Source organism: Anguilla rostrata, chromosome 7, assembly GCF_018555375.3.
Source record: "Anguilla rostrata isolate EN2019 chromosome 7, ASM1855537v3, whole genome shotgun sequence".
Taxonomy (NCBI): domain Eukaryota; kingdom Metazoa; phylum Chordata; class Actinopteri; order Anguilliformes; family Anguillidae; genus Anguilla; species Anguilla rostrata.
The window spans coordinates 10160878-10177156 of NC_057939.1; the positions used below are offsets into that span (position 1 = coordinate 10160878).

General features: G+C 48.2%; 1 protein-coding gene across 2 annotated transcripts in view; it reads left to right on the forward strand.

Moving 5' to 3' along the window:
* The window catches only part of tbc1d22a (TBC1 domain family, member 22a), a 148090-nt gene that overhangs the window by 8370 nt on the left and 123441 nt on the right, over positions 1 to 16279 (forward strand). The window lies entirely within an intron of this gene.

A 16279-nucleotide genomic window follows, 5' to 3' on the forward strand; every position in this document is an offset into this window, starting at 1 on the left:
TCAAGGGGCACAGTAGCGGAAGTGTGTTATGTCCTCTGTTGCACCTGTCTTTAAGACAACAGTGATTTTACTCTGTGATTTCACAGACAAGCCGGTATTGGCTGGCAAGTGCAGGTTAGAGAATGGTGCACTTGCGCTTGACAGCTGATCACCTGTAGGCGCCTGATGTAGTGTGTGAACTAATGGTGCGGTTACTTGAGCAACTCTGAATTAAAGCCGACCCTGGCAGGATGAGGCCTGCGGCGTTGTGCTGAGGCTGACTCCAGCTCGTTGCTGGTTAATGACACAGCTGAGGCTCAGACCTGTGACAGCAGGGCTTGACTGCTCGCAGTGCGCGTCCTCACCTCCCGGGCCCCTCAGGAGCCCTGAATGGTTTGATTTATAAGGAGCTAAGCTGAGAGCTTATTCAGAGGCAATCGCTCACACGCGTCCTCCCCCCCTCGAGACTGCAGACCTGGTTTGCCCTGGAACTGTCTGGAACACATCGCTCCCCGGCCCGCCACGCTCGGCCCCGCCTCTGGGAGTCTGAGGATTTCTGAGGGCGGAGCTTATTTGTGAAAACCCTGTTCAGAGACGCCTGTCACTCAGCCGTCTGCTTCCGCGGGATTATGACAAAGTGGATGCGGGACCCGGGGACTGCGACGTGGCGTGTTATCGCCCTTGTTGTGTTGTTGTTGCTTTGAAGGTCGTTTGGGGCCACACCACACTGTTCCTTTCGCCCTGAGGTGTAGTCCAGGGCTCTGGAAGTAAAAGTCCTGCCGTGTCTTTGCTCCAGCCACAAACTAATCCGGCTGATTCCACTAATCAGTTCCGCCTCCTGGCTGAGGAACTGTGCTAATTTGTGAATCCAGGTGATGGGAACAAAATACTGGGGAGGGCTTTTCACTTGTAGAACCTGGATTTTTCACCCGCGGTCCCGGCTGGAAACCCTCGGAAGTGTTCTCTGTAAGAGTACGAGTAAGAGTCTGGACCCGGCTCTTCCTGCCGCAGCCACGCTAAGCTGCAAGCGAGCGGAGGGGCTTAGGACCCCGCTGGATCTGGGCGGTTCGGTCGGGAGCGTCTCCTCTCTTCCTCTCTCCGTTCAGCCACATGGAGTCAGCGTTCAGTCCCGAGCACCGCACTCATGCATCACGTTAAGTAGGGATGTGAACGATGGTGTTTTAAAGACCCTGTGCGCTCCTCATCCTGCATTTAAAGAGCTCAACAAGCCACTAGATAAAGATCTGTACTTTTTTTTTCTAGTTTATAAACTGGAAAATATTTTTCCATATATTTTCTCCCCAATTTGCAATGCTCAGTCGCGTATGCATGTCCCAGCGTGTGTGCGTGTGTCACTCATCACTGCGACCTCTGCCATTGGTTCAGGAGAGCTCAGACCGAGCATGTGCCCTCCTCCGAGGGTCACGTGACGCTAATCCCGTCTCTTATCACGCTGCACTCTGCAAGTCAGTCCCACAAAGACACGAGGCACAGGAAGACGCTTCATTCTCTTAACCGGGGGGCTTGTAGGCGCACGACCGGCCAGCGCTGTCGTGGTACGCGATGAGGCACCGTCCCCCCCGGCCAACTGGAGCCCTGCCTTCCCTGGGCGGCCCCGGGGCCTGCTGCACGTCACCCTTTAGGCCCTTTAAGGACTGCCAATATCCCCAGAGTTTATTTACACACATCGCTAGTTAGCCCCAGCTGCTCTTGGAGGCCATTTTATTTTGGTGTTTGTCATTCACACCTCATTCTTATGCTAGGCTACTGCTATTGAAACTGCCTGTGGGCTACGTAGCCTAGGTTTTCACAGTCGTGCAAGCTGTGAAATTACTTGCGCTATATTATGAAATTCTAGCAGAAATGTATTCATTCAAATATATTATTAGCTTATGTGAAGTGTATTTATGCATACTGGTAGCATAATTGCGAAGCAGCATTGAACTCATGCATCTTGCCCGTTTCAGTTGTTGAGGCTGTGGAATATTTTTAACTTTTACTTGCTTAGCTTAGGGCCTATTCTGAAGTGCCTGGCTGCTGCTCCACTATAATCTTCTGAATAAGAAGCTAATTGATAGCGTCTCGTTTGAGTTTAATATCTTGGTGTTGTCTTGGGTACCGCCACACACCGGTAGCGTCTGTAAGACGGGTAGTTACCGCGCGCTAAACTGCGCCGCGGTGGGACGCTGAAGAACCGCCGCCCCGTTACCGGGGTGATGTATTTTTACCGCTACTGGAGACGAGAGCTTATCCGCGTTCTTCCGTTTTTATTCCCGGCTGTTGAAGGAGACCCCTGCTACTCACTCGGCCTCTAATGAAAGTTTTATGGCGATAATAAAATAGGCTTAATAGTGTCAGTTTTTGTTTTATTTGATTCTTTATATGTGGCTATTATGCATAAATGACAATTTTGATTGTAGAGGCTCTTGGAAAAAATATTAAAGGATATTAACAATATGTTCGTTTTCTTTACAGTGAATGGAATTCGTAGTAAAAGATGGGACAGTGAACAGATTGAAATGTGCTTTACAGACCTATTCTAATAAGGCAAATTCCCTAACCCTCTTTAACAGGGAACCTTATCTTACTTGCAGTTGTCTCCATAGTTGTACATTGCCTGGAGCACACATAATCAGCTTTTTGAAGAAATCTCTCACTTTTTTTTTCAGTCAGGCTCTGCTTACATCATGCCAGCAGTTGAGAATGAGCTGATTGGCTCACACTGGCACATTTACAGTAATGCTGATTAGTGCGCACTGTCCCTGTAAAAAAAAAAAATAAACAGAAAAATAAAAAATGCATTAAACGGACGATGCTAGCACTCCTGCAAGATGCCGCCGCAGCTGCTGTTATTTTTTAAAAGCGGCGAGCGGCTTAACTTTGTGTCCGTGACAAAGCCACGTCTCTCGTCCTTCGAAGCCCGACGCAGAGAGAGAGGGTTTTGCCCGGCTGCAGCTGGAGGTAAATCTGCGAGCAAACCTGCCTCGTTTCCGTCGGCGGCGCGAGCGCCGAGCCGTCCAGCCGCTGATTTCTCTTAAGGAGAATCAACGCCGCGGCGTGTGCCGGCTTCGTGCGGCTTCGCCAGCCTGTTAGCCGCGAGATTGGCAGCCGGCGCAGGATCCGCCCGGCGGGCGCAGATGTTTGGGGAACGCGGGATTCCACATCGCTGTGTTTATTTTTTTGCTGTTTATTTTTATTTTATTTTAGTTTATTGCATATCCGTTGAGTTTCTGCTTATCCGGTGGGCTGCGCTCCAGCTGCGCGCAGTCCGCTGCGGTCATGTGAACCCTAACGTATGACCGTGCTCTGAACAAAGCCAGAACGTGACCCTCTAGATAGGATGTGGCGGAGCAGTTATGCCTTTGCACTTACACACAGCATGATTTTTCTAGGCCATTGTGACGTTACTTTTATCTGTTTAGGCAGCCTGTACTCCTTATACAACACCTTTTTTTCACTGCTCGAGGGTGGTTCTCCTCAACCTGGTCTCAGTCTGCTCCTTTTTCCCTCTGGAGGGGCTAAGCATTATGGGTATTCCACCACCCTGGGGTCTGCGTCCTGGTCCTGGAGAGCCGCAGGCTCTGCTGGTTTTGGTTGTTCTCTGCACTTCGTTAACCAGTTAAAACAGGTGATTACACAGTTAACGGTCTTCACTTTCGGTCTGATTTGAGTGCAGATTTTAAGGCGAAACAAAAACTGGCAGAGCTTGCGGCTCTCCAGGACCAGGGTTGAGGACCCCTGCGCCTCACAAACTGTAAATGGTTGTGTTGCAGCGCCAACGCGGTTGGGATGAGAGGTTTGATTGTCGGCTTGTGATTACAAGGCTCACCTACGCCGCGAAGGTTGGCGAGCGGCGCACGCACAGTGCCACGCCTCTCAGCGATGCCGAGCCAAGGTCCTCCTGTTTTAAACAGCAGTGGGTGAACGCTCTGTAGACCTGGGGGGGCACCAGGTGCCACAAAACACCAGCTTTGCTCTTCGCCTCTGGCCTGTTTTATCCAGCCTGCTGCGTGAATTGGCTGTAAAAACGGTGCGCGTGTGTGTGATCTGATTGACACTGAATTGTTATGTCACAGCGAGTACGTTCCTGCTTCCTCCTCACACCACTGGATAAAAGCACGCACGCTAACGAGCAGGAAATACGTCGAAGGGTAATCTGTTTCAGTTTTGCACTGTCCTGGCTGGAAGTAAACAACACTCAACTCCTGGAAAGTGTAAGCTCACGTCTTTCCTCGTTAGATTCTTCCCGTAATCGGACTGCATGTTTCAGCTCTTTGACATGATTAAAGAAAACAAGTTAGACGAGACTGAATTTCCCGTAGTTCGAGAACCGTGCGTCACAGCGTTTGGAAAACACAATCGGATATTGTGTACTTTTAAATGTAATAAGCAGTGTCAGTTACTTACTGCTCTGCTGATTTCAGAATTTTTTTACGCAAATTCTGTTTTTCGAGACTGAAAAGAAATGCAACTGTCAAGCAAATGCCGTCTGTTGTGAAAAACACAGAAGATAGAGTTGCCTGCGTGCTCTGTTGCCTTTGTTACCGCGTGTGCGGCGTGTGTGTGGTGTGGATTCAGAGTTGGAGTCATATCGGAATTCCATACCCCCTTACACACAGCCCAACCCCACCTACCCCAAGAAGAGTCTGCTTTCTTTCATTTTTAATTTAAATTTTTTTGTTTTGCTTTGCTTGGACAGGGAGAACGCAGAGAGGGTTAGTGATGGAGAAGGGCTCACAGGTCAGAAGGTGCCCTAGCGGGTGCCTGTGGCCCCGGGGCCCCCCTGCACAGGGAGATGAGCTCATATGTCTGACACGGCTGGAGAGTAGGCCCCCCTCGCTGATACAGCTTTTTTCAGTGCGTTTATCGTAATCATTATAATTAAGTATTAATTGTAAAGGCCATCCGTATTAATCATTGTGCTCGTTAAGTTTTAGTCATTAAGACTCATCCTTAATTCGGTTAACCATTTAATCATTGACACTCTTGGCATTAATGTTTAATAGCTTCTGTAGCTTATTCTTCTGCCTAGTTGGCTTTGCAGAGGTTAGGTCTGAATAGCGTTCACTGTGTGAACTAAACTGTGTTCTTGGCTAGAAATAGCTGTACAAAATAAGTATTGTACCTTACTGAACCTGTGTTTAGCAGTTGTCTATGAAATGCACTTTTTGTACGTCGCTTTGGATAAAAGCGTCTGCCAAATAAATGTAATGTAATGTAATAACATTAATGAGCCAGTGAATTTTGCTATATCAATGAAGAGTTGGTCAAGTCTGAGTTTTGGTGTTCTGGTGGTTTTTCCCATGGCACGCAGGAACTGGCGTCGTGGGCTATGCATGGCAAATTGTGGTCACTCACTCACTCACTCACTCACGGACGACCTTTCAGGGATGTTTTGTGGGACGCATGCGCAGGTGGTGCTTCGTTTAGTCGGACGCATGCGCAGGTGGTGCCAGCTAAAAATGTGTCTGTGGAAGTGAGCTGCGCCGTGGGTCTGGGCGGGTCCGTGCTTGCTATGATAGTCATTGGGTCTGTGATGCTTGATTTCTGAGGCAAGATCTCTGGTGGTTTATATAGGCCTATATGATGTCCCGATTAGAGTTGTGGTTGTTTATGAGCCCTATAAATTATGTTTGTAATGTATCTTGAGAGGTGTACAGAGGATTATGTGATGATCTTGTATGAGTAGTGTACTGGAGATTGTGTAATGGTCTTGTTTGAGTGGTGTAGAGAGGGTTGTGTAATAGTCTATTTGAGTGGTATATAGAGAATTGTGTAATGGACTTGTATGGGTGGGGTACAGGGGACTGTGTAATGATCTTGTATGCATGGTGTACTGAGGATTGTCTAATGGCCTTGTGTGAGTGGTGTACAGAGCGCTGTGTAATGATCTTGTATGCATGGTGTACTGAGGATTGTATAAGCCTGTAGTGTTACAGGACGTGAATGATCTTGATGCTGTGTACTGAGGATTGTCTAATGGCCTTGTGTGAGTGGTGTACAGAGCGCTGTGTAATGATCTTGTATGCATGGTGTACTGAGGATTGTCTAATGGCCTTGTGTGAGTGGGGTGTATGGTCGGCTGTTTTAATGATGGATGTTGACCCTGTAGATGGTGGTGCTGGTGAACCGCTGAGACCCGGCTGCACTCCCACGTTTCGTTATGAGTTATGGAGCCATCAGGAATGAAGGGGGGGGACTGGCATTAATTCCAAAAACTGTCAGCTCGCATTACAACAGTGCAGCCGTCTCGGCCCCTCTAAATTTAGTTGTCAACGCTTTATTAAATATACAAACTGACTAGCTGGATGTGAGCTGCCAGAATAAAATATGAACTTAATTACATGTACATAATTAAGCGGGGCTGAGGGGGCATGGCGGAGATAAATCTGGCCGTTGTGGGGAGAGGGGAGGTCCACGTCCCTCACTTCTCCCTCAGAACCGGCAGCCAGCACCAACGCAACAAACCCCCGTACCTTTCTCTGCACGCCCAATGAGTTAAACGCTCTTCTTAATCAGGCCGTAATGGGAGACACTGCCCTCTAGTGGGCGGGCTGTCCTAGCGGGTGATGAAATGTTGAAGGTTTGTGGACGGCCTTCGGTATTATTCCAAACCGCCGGTAAAGATGTGCGGCGGGGACGCTGTGGACCTAGAGGGGTGTAAAAAAGAAATGGCGGACAGTCGTGACGTCACAGGCCTGGACTGGTAATCAGCGGCTGTGTTGCACACGCACGTTCATGATAAAAATGGCCTTGCTAATTAGTGCAGTTATGTCCATAATTTCAATTTATACAGCATTTAGGAGTTATAATGATTGGATCAGAACAAGATTAGTGTGATTACTCTTTTAGGAAGCCTGTTGTGGGATTTGGGCAATGATATGAATGCCATGTCGTGTTGTCCCTGAATTTCTGCTGTCCTCACTGCAAGCTTAAAATGTGCTGAAGCTTGTGAAAGGAAGTATTGCGCTATAAATATTGGAGAGGCAAAGAAATGCCTAGTAATGATATTGCAATTAGTACGGAGACACAGAGGGATTAGAGATTTACATAGCTGTTAGTAAGTCTCTAATTTGACATAGAGTGACTTGCATACTGCGGTTGTTCGTAGAGACGTGTTCAAGCACGCACGCATGTGTGCACGTCCATGTACATGTACACGCACATGCATGCGCAGATGCACATGAGGTGTGCTTGCCTGTTCATTAGTGAAGGGCATGTTTCTCCTCTTATTGGCCATGTAGTTCTCCTGTGAGTCTGTGCAGCCTGTGCTGTGCCCTGCCTGGGCATGCGTCGCACTGCAAAGGCCTCGAGATGCAAAATGGGTTATTCCAAAATTTGAAAACAGGGAAAATTTGGCTCAAGAAATGAATTAAATATTCATTAAATATTTTTTTTTTTGCCTCTCGACGATACCCAAGCGGTTGTATCTATATTGGAGTTTCTCCTGTTTGTGAGTTGGGTGAGGAGCCGCAGACTGGGTTGGGCTGGGTCCTCGGTTTGACGGACGGGGTGAGATTGGGAAACTGCAGCGCCGTTGCCGCGGCTGCAGAGCAGGCGCGTGGCCCTGTTGCCCGGGTACCCGGGAGAGCGCTGTAACATCTGTCCCAGCGACAGCCGCCTTCCCCCCCGAGCGCTGCCCGTCGCTCCCGCTGCCGAGCGCGCGCAGAAACCTAGCGTCCGCTAGCAGCCCGACGCCGGGCCGGCGTGTCTCCGCTCTCCGTCGCCGCGCGGGGCGAGGCGCCCGTCTGGGTCTGCCCGCCGGGGTCTCCAGACGGGAGCCGCTGCTCGGTAATTGGAGGGGGTGGTGTATTTCGGAGGGCCGAAAGGCAAAGTCAGAATTACGGTCACTTCAATCAGAATGAAAGAACGTTCCGGCACTTCCTTTCTCCTGAAAGATATGCAGCGACGCTGTTAAATCTTCCTCTGTCCTGGAGTAACTCCCTACCTTCAGTCTAGCTGACATCCCCTTCAGATGGGAAACATGCAAATTTATTTAATTTGTGTCTTTTCATTTTGGTTGTTTTTAGTGTTTTCTACACCAGGAAATGACTAGGTGCCTTTGGAACCGAGTTCAGAGTTTATTTTTTCCCTTTATTTTTCACATGCAGTTTTTCACGTGAAGGTTAAAAGAAGGCGTTTGACTGGGTACTGTAAGTATTCTTTCATGAAGGTCGTTCTCTGGTTGCTAGAGGTCATTCTCTGGTTGCTTCCTTAATCTAGTGCAAGGCTCTCTTTTTCTCTCCCCTGTTTGCTGTATTGGTCAGACGAGCATACATAGGAGTTTCCAAATAACGCACCTATCAAATATAAGAACTGTCTACCCCTTTCTTTTTCTCACTCTCTCCCCTCTCATTCACTCTCTTCTTCAGTTCATTTCAGTTCAGATATTCTTTTATTTTTATTGACTGAACATTTTAAAGTATTGCCAAAGTAATAACACGGCAAAGCCCCAATTGCACTCGGAAGAAAAAAAAATTGCAATAACAATAACTATAAACGTAATGATTCAGCCGAGTGTACCAGAGAGCGTTTTATCATTCAGCAAAGATGTCACCGAGCTCCGCTCCTGCACACTGAAGGGAACGGCACACAGAGGACGGGGGGGAACGGGACACGCTCCTGCTAACCGGCTAACCAGCGCGTGTTTATCATACCATCTGACGGGGCTGTGCAGCACGGAGCCTGTGTGAATTCCACACCGCCGCCCGCGCGCCCGACCCTTCATCACGCTGCACAGCGCGCTCTTTCGCCCGTTAAATCACCCACGTTCTGCCTCTTTCACCGCCTGATAATGACGGGATTACTGTTCGTATTTCGCCCTTCTGTGGCTGGTCAGCAATTTTTAAAAAATCATCGTGGTGGTTATTATTATTTTGAATGCGATCCCAATGATATCCCTTGTTATCTTTTGATATATGTTTATATTGTTGTGGCGTGACCACAATCCTTCATTTGGACTTGAGAAATGAAAAAATAAAAAGGTTTTGTTATAGTTATCGTTATGGTTAATGCCAAGTGTGACCAAAGCTTATTTCTTTCTTATTGTAATATTTCAAGGATGATTAATCTTAATCTTTGTCTTCTTCTTCTTTTATTTATTGTGGTAGTCAGTTTTTCTTGCTCTCTCATTCTTTTTTATCTTTCTGTTAAATTGAGCTTTCTTGGCAAGATAACAAACAGGATTGTGTTGGCAAAGCATTTTATGCACAATATGTCGATACAAGTTTCCTGAAAGCGAATATTCTGGATTTTAATTGAAGTCAAATTTTGTTAAGGCTGCAAACTTACATATGCAAGCATACTGAAGTATCAACAAATTGATTTCAGGGCCATAGGGCCCGGCTTTTCTGGGAAGGCATTATTTTTAGTCTTATCTTGACTGCCAGGGCCCAGTTCTGACAGCACTTCTTCGCCATCGCCAGTTTCTGTTTTAATCTTGTTCAGTGGGTATGTGCAACCAGATCATGTGATTACAGTAAGAATTTTTCTGTTATGTGGGTAGCAACCTTAAACATGGCTTCTACACCACTTGTAAAACTTTTTTATATAACGTGTAATCTGTGTTGGACGTAGAGCTCTTCCTTACCCAAACATTTCTTTGATGAGAATTTTGTCTGTTTAATTTATCACAAACATGGTGCACTACCACTGCAGTACACTATTGTATATTGTATCTTTTACCAAATTAAATGAATTATAATCAGGTTGGTCATGCCAAAAATGTTATACTCTTTGGTTATGTTTAGGGTGTGTAGGGTATAAATGTGTTTCTTAATATAATTTTGTGCCCATTAGGAAAAGATAAAATGATTGAATTTAGGATGCTATAATATACTGATTATTGCTAACAAAATTGCCTCTTAAATAATATTGGTTTTAATCTATCTCTTGCGTAAAATTTTAATTTTTAGATGCGAGGAACCTGACTCACCCCCCACCTCTCTCTCCCTCTTACTTCCTCTTTCTCCCTCCCTCTCTCCCTCTCTCCTCTCTCTCCCTCCTCTCTCTCCCTCTCCTTCTCTCTCTCTCCCCCTCTCTCTCCTCCCCTCCCTCCCCTGCTCTCTCCCTCCCCCCCTCCCTCTCTCCCTCCCCCTCCCTCTCCTCTCTCCCTCTCTCTCTCTCTCTCTCTCCCTCCTTCTTCCCTCCCCCTCTCTCTCCTCCCCTCTCTCCCTCTCTCCTCCCTCCTCCCCCTCCTCTCGCCCCCTCTCCCTCCTGCCCTCCCTCCCTCTCTCTCTCTCTCTCTCTCTCTCTCCCTCTCCCTCTCCCTCTCCCCCTCCCTCCCCTCTCTCTCTCTCTCCGCGTGCCTCACTCTGCATCTTCAGTGGGGGGAGCTGCTGATCCGCGCAGCGCTCCCGTCCTCCTCCTCCTCCTCCTCCTCCTGCTCGCGCTGATCCCGCCGCAGCGACGCGCCTCAGTCCGCGGCGGCTCCCGATCCTGTTACACAGCACTGTTCTGCATTACAGGCTTTAGCTCCGGGCTAATAACGGCATGGAGGCGGAGCGAGCCGCTTTAATTCAATTTGCCGCGACGCCGCGGCGCTGCCGCCGTTTGGAGCGGAGGAGGCGCCGCCTCCCGTTCGTCGCCGGTGGAAATCGCCGAAATGATGATGAGGCGTCGAGGCCTGTTTCTCCGGCGGAATAAAACATTTTCCCTCGGCTGCCTCTCGCCGTCTCCTCTTTTACACGCCGTTAGACGGGTTCGCCTTGTTTTTCTCCGCGGCGTCTCTTTGATGCCTGATGCAGTAAGCGCTCATTTTCGGCCCCGCTGTCCCGCCTCCCGGTGACTTGCGCGGACGCGTGCGGGGGGAACATGAAAGCAGACCCGCGAAGGGGAGCGTCGCGGGCGGGCGGCCTGGTTACGGCAGCGCTGCAGCGAGCCGTCTGGGCGAGTCCTCGCGTCAGCCCCGCTCCCTCCTGCTCTGTCCTGGGTGCTGTCTGCGTCTGCGCGTTCCTTTTCTCTTTTTCCACTCGCCGAATTCGATCCTGTTCGGAGGATCCCGCGCCGAGGATTTTCAGGAGTAATTGCGAAGACCTGGAACGCATTAGCCAGCTGTCACTGTTGTGAACTAAACACAATCTGCTCATTTTCTTTTACCAGCGCGTTTTAATCGCGTTTATATTGGCTGTATTAACCAATATTTTTCGAGCCGAGCAGTCCGTAATGAAAAAAGAAAAGCATCTCATATTTGAGTGTTCTCTAGCTGAGAACAACCCCCCCTCCTGCCCCCCCCCCCCATCCAGCTGGAGGGGTGCTGGGAGCAAATGAAGCGGCCTCCGTTTGGGTACGCTCTGTGTCTCTTCCTACGTAAAGGGGCTGTTCCTTACTCCAGGGGGGCCTGTGATTGACGGCTGAAATGCCCAGTGGGCTTTGCGGTCCGACCGTCGGCGTGACAGACAGGCGGGAGTGTGAGTGGCAGCGGGAGAGAGCCTGGGAAACCCCCCAGGGCCCGCTGACCGCTCCCCCGCCATCTGCAGACGGCTCGCGGTGACGCTTGGCTTCCGCCCAGACGGGGATGGGGCGTCCCGCGGTGCGGGGAAACGCAGAGCGGTCTCATTTCCGGCGTTTCTGTAGTCCCCCCCCCCCACCTTCACCCCACTTCGTTGGTTTTGATTCGGCTAAATTGTCAGGGCAACTCTTGGATATTCAGAGTTGTCTCCAAAGGGATGAATTTGATGCATTTGAAAAGATGCACTCAAGTGTTTCCCCCTAAGTTTTGTTTTGTAGTGGCAGTTTAAAAGGTGGGTGGTCTGGGGGCCCTACATTCCATAAATTACGGAGGGGAATGCTCATGACATAGGAAAAAAATTTGTGGTATCGAAGCTTTACATTAAATGATTTTGGAATAACATTAGGCCTGTATCTGATGATTGGAAATGAATAACTGTTAGTCAGTATTGGGTAATTATAGCCAACGTAAAATCAGAAATTAATATTAAACCACACAGATACTTTTCATTTTTATTCACTTAAATTAGCTTAATGGCTCATGCTACTTTAATAGCTGGCTAGCTATACATTCAGGATGGGAACTGAAAGGCCATAGCTCTTCTTAACGAGTTAACTCTGGCAATAACTAATGGTTATATTGAAGTTATGGTTATTCCATGAATTAACAATTAGGTAAACATTCATTAAAATAAAAAAAAATTACTATCTCAGAGAGTGTCACACCAGTTTACCTCAGCGCATTTCATCAGAATCCTCCTCGTTGTACGTCAGAGTGCGCTATCTGTCTCGATAGAACGCGTGAATGCGTAGAATTTTATTTATGTTTGAATGTGTTAATGCAACAGCTAGGCAAGGCAGCTCAAAATTTGGTTCAGAAGATGTATGAAATGGGAACCTTATAGAGCGTAGCGTGAGTTCTGTGTGCATCACTGTGAGGGCCAGGTGAGTGTTGGGTATCAGCGCTTCTGATTCGTGGAGCAGCGGTGTGTGAGGCTGTTGTGTAATGAAACCCTGTGCTCTGCCCTCACACAGGACGTGAGAACAGAAAGCCTCGCGCATAACAACCAGCCTTGATGCAGGCACCTGTCATTTTCTGGGACTGTTATTAACGAAACCCTTACTGATGCCTATGAAAAGGGAAGTGATTATATAATCAAAAAAAGCCAGACAAAAAATCATATGAGTGCAGTAGCAAATGCGTTTTAAGGCTAGCCTCACTGCAATCTGTGCTTTCATCAAACATGATATGATAATGGAGTATCATCAGATTGATTGGGCCTTTCAGCAATCGATCTTTCGTTCTGTTATTTCGGGCGGCTCCGGAGAGTAGCTGCACTGAAGCATCTTGAGCTGAGCTGCCGGTTTCAGGTCTATTGTCTTTGCTGTCTCTGTGAACGTGTCACAAGCCGTAAAAAGAAGCCTAGCTTTGGCGAGCCACATTGAAGATAAAGATACAGTAGTTTCTTTGTCAAGGAAAGCTACTTTATATTTCTTGCCTCATTCGGCACCCTTTAGCCTTTCTAAAAATGTGCGTTTCAACCGAACAGCTAAGCTATCAGGTTTTTACTTCTTTCTTACACTATCAGGAAAGAAATGAATCTTTATGGCCTTTCTCCAGTGTTCACACATTCTTTGCTTGCGTACGATGGAAAAATTGGGAATGATGCATAGGGCCAGGAAAAGATTGCAGAAGGCGAGCATTGTTTGGAACACGTATTGGTGATCTTATTTATTTAACTTTATCTTTTATTTTTCAAGAAAAGTTCCCGGGGTCGAGGAAAGTTCCGGGCGATGCTGGCCAAGAAGGCAGCGTCAAATATAATACAGTACATCCATGTGTTGGCAGTACATTAATTTGTAATAACTGCACTCAAGATAGATACATCTCTATTCTTCGGGTACAGAATGGATCGAGCCTTTAGCTCAGCCAAGGCAACAAAGGTATCTATGTGAACTTTTTTTCGTTCCGTTTGATGACTGGACTTATCTCACGCTTGGTCCACAGGTCTCGACCAGCCAGTTTTGCTCTCTGTTGATTGTTTTGACGTGGACTTTGTGTAACAAAAGTATGTCTGTAGAATTTTAGTAAAAATTTGGGGATTTTTTTGCTCTTGTTCGTGTAAGGAGTATTGTTGGATGTGGTATCCACCGTGCTTCTGAGGCGTGTGATGATGTGTGACTCAGCGTGTGCTTATCAGAATCTCAGCTTTCTGAGGTAGCCTGGCTGTGCTTATGTTCACTGCTCACAGGACTATGCAAACAGCCCTCTGTCTATATCGGTACTTTTTTTTTAATACAACGGCTTAGGGGGACAAAAAAAGTGCTTTATCACACCCACTAGATACTTATCTATGCTAATGCCTTTTGCAAGATTTTCAAATTGATTCCATGAGACTTTTCCCTCCAATTGAGCCCCCAGCCCCCCAGGATAGAATCCGTTCGGCGGGCTGGCTGAACGAACTGTTGATGAGGAAGGGCTGTGTGATAATCACGTATTTTACAAGTGCGTAAGCGATGATTTAGGGAATGTTTGGGCTAATTCTTATCTCTAGCTCTGTTCATATGAGCACGGTGCCTGACCGTGAAGTTTTGTTGATTTGTTTGATTTGCTCTAACAGCAGCGGTATTAGTCTCAACTGAAAACGTGAAAAACATCGGCCTGTTATTTATTCCCGACAAATAAAATCAACAATGATAGTTTTTTGGCCGGAAGCGACGAGCTTGCTGTTTAATTTCTTGCGCATGGAGAACGTTGTTCTCGCGTTCGGAGTCGGATGAAGGAGGTGTTGAGAGAGAGAGAGAGGGGTGGCGAGAGGGCCTCGGCGTTTCTGGAGGCCGCGGGCTGCACGTGCGGCTCGTTCGCGGGGGCCGGCGCCGGGCCGAAGAGGCGCGTGCGTTTGACCTTGACCGGGTTGATTTTAAATGAGCTTCACACAAACGGTCTCTGTCACCCCGGGGCCCGCGGCGGGCCCAGAGTCGGCTTTAATGTGCTGCCAGACGCCGCCTCCAAATGCCAATTATGCGTCCGGGCTAATTACTCATTCATTTAACATTTTTTTTTAAATGAGCCTTTAGCCGGTATCAGCAGTGGCCTCCTTAACTCGGAGTGGTGGCGGCTAAATTTGAGTACATAAAAAAAAAAAAAAAGAAAAAAGCGCCAAAGAGATATAGTCTGGGCCTGGAAGCCTAAAAGCAGTGTGCTTACGCTCGAGTGGGTCGATGAGGAGTCCTGTGGGTTCCGTTCGGGGTTTAGAAGGTTAGACACGAAGGCCGCGAGGTTAAACAGTCTGACTGTGGAGCCGGAGGAAGATGAAGACGCCTCGTGCGCAACTTAGCGGGCGGACTGCGCGGGCGCCTGATCAACCAGCCCGGGCTGCTGGAGAGATGAGACGCAGATCCTGGTTGATTGGGCCCTCCGTAACCCTGGGCGACTCTACGGCCAATTACGCGTAGCCCTGCTGAGGCTGCCGGCGGCAGTCAGCTCTGGCACAGTCTGGATTCCCCTCCTGAACCGCGGGGCCCACCCTGGCACTGGAAGCACCTTAAAGAGAGGGCTTGAGATGCTTTTGTGAGCACACCTGCATTATGTCATGTTAGTCATTCGATAAAAAAACTGCCTTTATATAGCACCAGCTTCACAGTGGATTAAAGGAGGGAGTAAAAAAAAAATCAGGTTTTATTGTGTCAAATGCTTATTTATGAAGTCATTAGGATGTTCCTCATGAACCTCACTGCAACTTGAATGTAGTATTATAGTGTAGTCCTGGTGCTCTAGCAACAGAAGATCATTTTATTTTGCGTGTTGGATCTGGAAGTCAGATTGCGAGGACAGCGTCCGCGTTCAGTCGTGCTTTTTAAATTTCGCATGGTTTAATGCTCGGTATCGGTTTAGCGACGCAGATTCATTTTGGGGGAGAGAAGATTAATAATGCAGCCAGTAACCCGGAGAGCCGTGCGGAAGTGACCGGGCCTCACCACGGGCTCCCCAGCCCCCGGCGCTACATTCCGCACTCCCGCCCAGGTGACACGGAGACGCGTCTTCTTACGGGAGCCCCATTAGATTACCAGCGCGCCGCGCGTCACTTCCTCCTTTCTGTGACTTTTTGGGCAAGCCTCACTCTCTCTCCTGACTGGGGGTGGGAGACTCTTATCGCTGGGGATGAGGAAGGAGACCAGCCCCCTCCCTGGTTGTGGTTGTGGTTGTGTTCGTTTAGCGTTGCGTGGGCTGTCCTATGCAGATACGTTCTTCTGTTGTTTTCACTTTAAGGGGAGTGGACCGAGTGAGTGGGAGTGCATGCATCAACATCTTCGATCTGTGGAAACACCAAAACTCAAGGACCTCACTTTTTCTTTCTTTCTTTCTCTCTTCTGTCATTCTTTCTTTGTGAACACATGCTCTATTTTTATTTTCTTTTATTCTCTATCACCGTCTCCGTCGGTCCGTCCGGTTCAGTTTAACAGACAGTGCCTTTCTCGTATGAACAGTATATAAAATGTGGGGGAAGCACAGCTGTTTGCAGCGTAACCCAGAAATCCCAGAATGCTGTGTGTCTGTGTGTGCTTAGAGAGGGGCCTGACCCTCCTGTCCAGACTGAAAAGCACTGTTCTAGCAGAGTCACTCAGGATCGGTGTTATACAGGATAAGATAGGGCTCTGCACCTGAAGAACAGCTCTCCTTTATTACGTATTTTTAATGTAAGTAGCGTAGTTATTTGCTTTAATTATAGAGATCCCCCAGAATGCACCTCTCTGCCCAATCTCTGCTGGCAAGTGGGCCAGGTATGTTGCTCCTCTGTGTCCCTTTGAGAATTCCACACGTGTTCACAGGCACCAATTGCAGCCCTTCCCC